This window comes from Opisthocomus hoazin, chromosome 7 (assembly GCF_030867145.1).
Source record: "Opisthocomus hoazin isolate bOpiHoa1 chromosome 7, bOpiHoa1.hap1, whole genome shotgun sequence".
Lineage (NCBI taxonomy): Eukaryota > Metazoa > Chordata > Aves > Opisthocomiformes > Opisthocomidae > Opisthocomus > Opisthocomus hoazin.
Window position 1 is genome coordinate 75,616,475 of NC_134420.1, and position 7,945 is coordinate 75,624,419.

Sequence of the window (7,945 nt, forward strand, 5' to 3'; positions counted from 1 at the left end):
GTGTGTCTCCTGCCCTCGTCCATCTGGCTTGTTCCCTCTACTTGTGTCTCCCTCCAGCGTTCTTTATTCCCCTGATTCAGTTTCTCTCTCGATCCGTCAGTTCTGCTGCCCGCTCGTCATTCTCTCTCTGTCTCTCTCTCTTTCCCTCTGTCCTGTTCCTGCGCGTAGTGCCTCGCGCAAGCGAGGCTACGTGCCTAGGGAGCCTCGTCTCGTAAGAGCTGCGAGACATGGACGTTTTCTCTTAGGTGGGGGACAGCCAAGCGACCGGAGGTACGGAAGAGGAGTGCAGGAGAGCAGGAGAGAGAAGCGTCTGAAGCGGCAGAGTCTCCCGGCAGCGCCGAGAGCGAGAGCTGCGGTGAGTGCCGGGCCCTCGGGGCCCCGTCGCCCCTCTTCTGCATCCAGGCTTTCCCCTGGATCCCTCTCTTTCCCACACTGCTGTGATTTTTGTTCTTTTTTTTTCTCCCTGCCTCCCCCAACCCCCTCCCTTGTCCCGTGTACCTGCTTTCTCCATCTCTGTCTGACCAGCTCCCTGTCCCCATCTTTTAGGTCCTCCCTCTCTGCCCTGTTACCCGTCGCCATTTTTATTTTCTCCGTCTCTCTCGGTCTGGCTCAAGGTCCTGATTTTTTTAAGGTCCTCCCTCTCTGCCCCGTAGCCTGTCACTTCTGCAGGTCTGTTTCTCCACCCTCTCCCTGTGCGGCTCCCAGCCCCTCTTTCGCACTTCCTCCCTCTGGAGCCTGTGGCCTGTTGCTTTCCCCCCCTCTTATTTCTCTCTCTCTGTCTCCCCGCCCCTGTTTTTTCACTCCTCCTGTCTCTGCCCTAGAGCCCGTCAGGAGTTCTTTCATTCTCTGGCTCTCTCTTTCCAGTTCCCAGGCCCTGTCTTTCAATTTTGTCCTCCTCGGCCCTGTGCCACGGTGCGATTTCGTTTCTTTTGCCGTCTCTCCCGGTCCGGCTCCCTGCCAGGATTTTTTAATCCCTCCCTCTCTGTCTTGTAGCCCGTTGCTGTTTTCTCTGTCTCTGTGTCCCTCTGTCCGGCTCCCTGTCTTTACTTATTATTTTTGTTGAGTTCCTCCCTCTCTGCCACGTACGCGGTGCTGTTTACACTTTCGTTCCCGGACGTCTCTCTGTAGATTGCTCCCAGTCCTGTTTTTTTTAATCCCTCCCTCTCTGTCTGTCGTGGTTTAACCCGGCAGCCGGCAACTAAGCACTAGAGAGCCGCTCGCTCACAGCCCCCACCCCCGCCCCGTTCCCTCCCCAGCGGGACGCGGAGGAGACATGGACCAAAGGTAAAACTTGTCGCTTGAGATAAAGACAGTTTAGTAAGGCAACAAAGGAAATACTGCTGGTAATGCTAATAACGATGATAATAACAATAATGGCAACAACGCACATGCGAACCAAACTATACGCAGTACAGTTTCTCTCACCACCCGATGACCGGTGCACAGGCAGTCCCCGAGCAGCGATTGCGGAACCCGGAAATCGCAAGTTTCGCTAAATTCCAAAATAGTTTGACCTCCCGGACGAGAGCGGGTTCCAACTCGCGGAAACGAGAACAGCCGATGCCTGCCCCGCAGCCAGCCCCCATGCCTAAGCTGCGCGTGACGTCTGTGGTACAGAGTATTTCCACTGGCCAGCTTGGGCTAGCCCTGTAGCCTGTCGCAGGTGGTGGTGGTGTGTCTCCCCCCCGGCCATTTCTTTCTCGTTGCGCTCTGTCCGGCTTCCTGTCCCTGCTTTTCAATTCTTCCCTCGCTGCCCTGTGGCCTGTTGCTGTCTTCCCTTTTTCTGTCTTTCTGTGTATGGCTCCCGCTGCCTTCCTTTTTGAAATTCCTCCCTCTCCGTCTGGGAGCCCACCGTGGTTTTTCCTTTCTGCGTCTCTCTCTGGCTGGCTTCTGCTCCCTGGGTTTCAATTTCTTCCTTCTGGGCCCTTTAGCCTGTGGCAATTTTACTTCTTTCTCGGGCTCTGGATCCCAATTTTTTAATTCCTCCTCGTCTCCCCTCCCCCGCCCCTTTTTCCAGCTCCCTCCCCGGCTCCCTATCCCTGTGTTTTAATTCCTCCCTCTCTGCTCTCTAGCTGTCGCTGTACTTCCCGTATGCCTTGCTCCGCATCTGGCGCCTCGTCCCTGTCTTTGCATTCCTCCCTCTCCTCCCTATAGCCTTGTCTTTTGTCATCTCTCTGGTCCAGATCCCTATTGTTTTTGCCGCCTTCTCTCTCTGCCTTACTGCCCCTGGCTATTTTTTCTTCCTCCCGCTCTGACTGCCCGGCTCCGGATCCCTATTGTTTCATTCCTCCCTCTCTGTCCTGTAGCCCGTCGGTATTTTTGCTTTCTCTAGCTCTCTTTGTCTGGCTCCCTGTCCCTGTTGTTCAGCTTCTTCCTTCTTGGCACTGTAGCGTGTTGTGACTCTGTTTCTTTCTCCACCTCTCTGTCTTCCCAGCTCCTCGTCCCTCACTTCTAAGTCCTCCCTCTCCGTCCTGTTGCCTGTTGGATTCAGCCCTGCCCCCCACCCCCCCCTTCAGTCTTTCTTGCTTGCCGTGCCTGTTTTTTAAGTCCTCCCTCTCTGCCACATCACCCATTGCTTTTTTCTTTTCTCCATCTCTCTACGTGTGTCTCACTGCCCCCGTTTTTTAGTTCTTCCTCTCTGCCCTATGCCCTGCTGCTGTGTTTGCCTTTCTCGGTCCCTCCCTGTGAGGCTCCCTGTCCCCATTTATTAACTCCTGCCTCTTCTTCCTGCACCCACCACTGTTCTCTGCGATCCCCATCTCTCTCTGTGTGGCTCCCCGTCCTCAGTGTTTAATTCGTCCCTCTGCCCCCTGTAGCCCCACGCTATTGGTCTGTCTGTCTCCATCTCTCTGTGTCCAGCTCCCTGGCGCTGTTTTTGGTTTCCCCCAGCCCATCTTGTAGCCCATCACTGGTTTTGTTTCGTTGGTTTTTTGGTCTTCCTCTGTGTCTCGCTGTCCAGCTCCTGGTCGCTGTTCTTCAATCCCTCCGTCTTCCCTGGAGCGTGCTTTTTGCTTTTTTTCCATTCTCCACTGTGCTCTGTCCGGTCCCCTGTTGCTCTTTATCCATTCCTCCCTCTCTGCCCCGTGCCCCGTCACTTCTTCTCCTTTTATTTCTGCCTTTCCCTCTGTCCGACTCCCTGTGCCTGGTTTTTAAATTCCTCCCTCTCTGCCCTGTCACCCGTGCCATCTTTTGCCTTTCTCGGTCTCTCTCTGGCCAACGCTCTGTCCTTATTCATCGATTCTTCCCTCTCCACCTCGCAGCCTGTTGCTTTTGTCCTTTGTCCTTCTTACTTGTGTCTGTCTCCCTCATGACCCTGTTTTAGAATCCCCCCGTTTCTTTCTGTACACATTGCTCTTGGGCTTTTTGCTCTCTGGCTCTCTTTTGTTCAGCTCCCGCTCCCTACTTCTTAAGTCTTCCCTCTTTTCCCTGTAGCGTGTAGCTATGTGGTTTGTTTCGTGCTGTCCTACCCGCTCTCGCCCCTTCCCTCCGTCGTTTGCGGTCCCGGCTCCCCGTCCATGTTGTCTCATTCCACCCTCTCTGCCCTGTTTTTGTAGCTTTTTTTTTTAGTCTTTCCCCGTCTGTCTCAGTCCGGGTCCTCGCTGTCCCTTTCCCTGCTTCGTGCTTTCTCGTTACACCGCCGCTGTCCAGCCATCTGTCACTTTTCTCCTCTCTTGTAGTGGCCTGCACCCTGCTCCTCATTTTTGGCAGCCTCTGCTGAGCAGCGCGTCGCTCCGGGAGCCGACTGACCGACTGTTCCCCGCTGGAGCAACGGGCGCAGCTGCGGGAAGGACTGCCGAGGTGTCGGAGGGGCAGAGGGAGCGTCGGGGGCCCCGAGCCCCGGCGCAGAGCGGCTCCCGGGACTGGCTGGGTGCGTGACTGAACAAAGACCTGCGGTCCCTTTTGCCCTCGCGGCTGCGTTTGTGCTTGGTTTGCACGGGACGAGGGGCTGCACCAGAGCCCAGGGGTGGAGGGGACGGGCTGTGGGGCTGGGGCGACGGCCCCCTGTTCCTGCCGGGCTCCAGCCGTGGGCCGGGGCCGGGGGAGCCCCGGGTGCGGGCAGCGGGGCTGACGGCGACGGCCCCTCCCTCTGCCGGTGGAGGGCCCGGTGCTGCCGTGGCCCGGGTGGCCGTGGAGGGGCCGGTGCGAGCCGAGGGAGGAGCGGAGCCGTGGCCGGGCTGCGGCTGCAGCGAAGGAGAAGGTGAGCGTGGGGTGGGCGGGGCGGCCGATGGAGCGGCGGGTCCCGGGGAAAGGTCCCGGGGAAAGCCCCCGGGAGGCGGGCGGGGGTATCTGCCGAGCGGGGTCCGTGTGGGAGGCGAGGAGCGGCGGGGGTCCGGCTCCGTTTCGGGCACGGTGACCCCGCAAGCCGAGGCCCGCAGCTCCCGCGGCGTGCTGGGAACTGTAGTGCTGGGGCGCGGCGCGCGCGGTCGGCCGCGCTGCTCCCCGGGGCATGCCGGGAGGTGTAGTCTTCGGGCTGCCGGGCGGCCGAGCCGCGCTGGCCAGGGCATGCCGGGAGGTGTCGTTTTCAGGGACCCGGCTGGCGGGCAGCCGCAGTGCTCTCGGGCACGTGCGGCGAAGCGTCGTCCTTGGTCCCGCCACAGCCCCCGCTGCGCGGGACGAAGGGTAGTTCTGTGGCCGGTTCCGTGTGTTTCTGCAGCCTTCCCGCTGCGCCCGGTCCCCGGAAAGCGGTGCGGCCGCGCCTGGAGAGCGCGTGCCGCGGGGCTCGCTGCTGCCACCCGGTGAGCAAAGTGCGGTACTGCGGCTCGGGTGGCGCCAATGCGCGGTGGCGCCGCGTTCAAGAGCTCGCTGCTGCCACCCGGTGACGAAAGTTCAGTACTGCGGCTCGGGAGGCGCCAATGCGCGGTGCGCCGTGTCAAGCGCTCGCTGCTGCCACCCGGTGAGCAAAGTTCGGTACTGCCGCTCGAGTGGCGCAGGTGCTGTGCGCGCTGAGAGGAGCCGTGCCCCGTGTGTCCGGCGCTGCAATAAAGAACGCCTGCCTGCTTGCTGAAATGCCCAAACGGCTTCAGAGAGTCTTTGTGTTTGCCCAATGACGGCATCGTGGGCTCCAAGCCGTGGGCCGGGGCAGGAGGAGCCCCAGGTGCGGGCAGCGGGGCTCATGGCGACGGCCCCTCCCTCTGCCGGTGGAGGGCCCGGTGCTGCCGTGGCCCGGGTGGCTGTGGAGGGGCCGGTGCGAGCCGAGGGAGGAGCGGAGCCGTAGCCGGGTTGCGGCTGCAGCGAGGGAGAAGGTGAGCGCGGGGTGTGGGAAAGGGTGGATGGGGCGGCGGGTCCCGGGGAAAAGCCCCCGGGAGGGCGGGGTCCGTTTCGGGGGCAAGGAGCGGCGGGGGTGCGGCGCCGTGTCGGAGCCGCGAGTCGGGGGCTGCCCGGAGGGGGAGGCGCGCGGCAGGGCGCTGCCCGGAGCCGTGCGGCGGTGCCGCCCGGTGGCGGCGGCGCGGGCTGCCCGGAGCCGGAGCCGGAGCCGGAGCCGCAGCCGGAGCCGGAGCCGCAGCCGGGCGGCGGCGCCGCGCCGTACCCGCTGTCGCCGCCCTCTGGCCGCAATGCGGTACTGCAGCCCGGCGCTCCGCGCAGGGACTGGCCCCTCCGGCGCGCCGTCGGCGCGTGGCGCATGCGCGGTGCGGCTGAGCGGCATGGCGGCGGCCGGGTGGCGGGTGCTGGGGCGGCGGGGGAGCAGAGAGGCCAGCGGTGAGGCGCGGGCTCCCCTCCGGCGGGTGCGGGGGTGCGTGGTGGCTGCCCGAGGGTGGTGGGACGGGAAGCTTCGAGCCGCCCGCTGCGGCGGGCTGCTGGTGCGCTGGAGGCGAGCCGGGTGCGGGCAGCCCCGGGGCCAGAGGCGGGAGGTGATGGAAGGGAAGAGGGGAAGGAGGCGGGCACCCCCCGCAGCTCGCCAGCGCTCCCCCGGCCCCGCTCGCCCCGCGCAGCCGCCGCCAGCTCCAGCACGTCCCCTGAAGCCTGTCCCGGAGCCCCCGGGCTCTCCCAAGGCCCGTGGTGCGGGCGGCACGCTGGCCCTCGAGCGTGCCTCAGTCTCCCTTAACGCGGTCGCCGCTGCTTCTTTCTCTGTGGCAGGGGCCGCGCTGAGGACGAGTTTGTCCGTTCCTGCCCTGGGGATGCCGTTGGCTGCGCCCGCTCCAGGCTTGTGGGGGCTGCGTGTGCCGGGCCTCGCTCTCCTGGTGGCGAAAAGGGAGAGGCGGAGCGCTGAGTGGCTGCGGACAGGAGCTGGCGTGGCTGAAGCTGGAGAGTCCCGAGAAGGCTGAAGAAGAAATGGAAGGCCACCAGGCTGGCAGCTGCCTGGCGCTGCAGGCAGGAGAGAGCCTGCCTCTGCGGGTGAGGAAGGCTCCCTCTTGGTAGCCCGCAGCAGGCCAGGCCGCCAGTGTGCCCCGCAGGGCCTGTATGTGTCACCAGCAGCAGCATGGTACGGTTGTGGAGCGCGCGAGCGAGGTTACGTGCCTAGGGAACCTCGTCTCGTCAGAGCTGCGAGACATGCGTGTTTTCTCTTAGGTAGAGGACAGCCAAGCGACCGGAGTTACGGAAGAGGAAGGGAGGAGAGCAGGGGAGAGAAGCGTCTGAAGCGGCAGAGTCTCCCGGCAGCGCCGAGAGCGAGAGCTGCGGTGAGTGCCAGGCCCTCGGGGCCCTGTCGCCCCTCTTCTGCGTCCCGAGCTGTCCCCTGGATCCCTCTCTCTCCCACGCTGCTGTGATTTTTTTTTTTTTTTCTTTTTCTTTTCCTTTCCCTGTACCTCCCGCCTTCTGTCTGTGTTTGTGTCCTGCTCCCTCTCCCTCTTTTTCTCCCTCCAGAATTTCTCTAGCTGGCTCCCTGTCTCTATTTCTCTGTCCTGCTGCCTGTCCGGTCGTTTCTTGCTATACGTCCCTGTTCAGCCGGCTCTCCCTTTTTTGCCTTTCTCTCCTTCTCTGTCCTGCTTCATGGCCCTTTCTTGTCTTTCTCTCTCTCTCTCTGTTCTCTAGCCCCTTGCTGGTTTGTTTTGGGGTTTTCCTGCACCCCCGCCCCCTTCTTGGTCTCTTTGTCTAGATCTGACCCTTTCTTTGTTTCTCGGTCCCTTTTTTCCTGTTCGCTGTCCTTTTTCTCTCTCTGTCTGTGTGTCCTGCGCTCCGTTGCCATCTTTGTCTCTCCTTTCTTCTTCATCTCCTCCCCCTGCCCCCATCTCTCGCTCACCGGCCCTATGCTTTCGTGCTCCGTCTCTGCAAGGCTCCTCGTCCCTGTTTTTCTTGATTTCTCTACCTCTCTGGCGTTTTCTTTCGACCTTTCTTTCTCTCTGAGCTCCTCGGTCTTCTCCCTTATCTTATTTTCCTCTTCCTAGTGCTCTGCCCTGCTCCCCATCGCTTGTTTTCTCTCTCCCGTTTCTCTGCCCTGCTCCCCCACCCTCTGTCTCTTTCTCCATCCCCCTCTGCTGCTCCACAGCAGTGTTGTTCCTTTCTCCAGCTTTCTGACCTGCTCCCCCCCGACCCTGGTTGACCTTCCCAGGTTTTGTTCTGCGTCTCCATCCTGCAGCTGTCCTGATCTGTCCTTTTATGCCCTTCTCTTTCTGTCTCTTTTCGTGTGTCCCCGCTGCTTTTTTCCCGTCTCTGTCCAGATTCCTGTCCCTTTCCTTTCTCTTCTTGCTGTCCTGGTGCCCTGCTTCCTCTTGCTGTTTTTTCTGCCTTTCTCTCTCTGCACCATTCCCTCTCCCATCCTTTATTTCTCTATCCCCCTGTGCAGATAGCTGTCCCTTCTTTCCTTTCTCTCTTCCTCGGTATTTTTTTCTTTCTCCGTACGTCTCTCCCACTGCCCGTCACGGTTACTTCCCCCCCCCCCCCCCCCATGCTGTCCTGCTCTCTGTCCCTTTTCTCTCTCTGTCATTTTGTCCTGCTCCCTGTGTCTGTTTTTTTAATTCCTCCCTCACTGTCCCTCAGCCCGGTGCTGTTTTTTCCCTTTTCCGCCTCT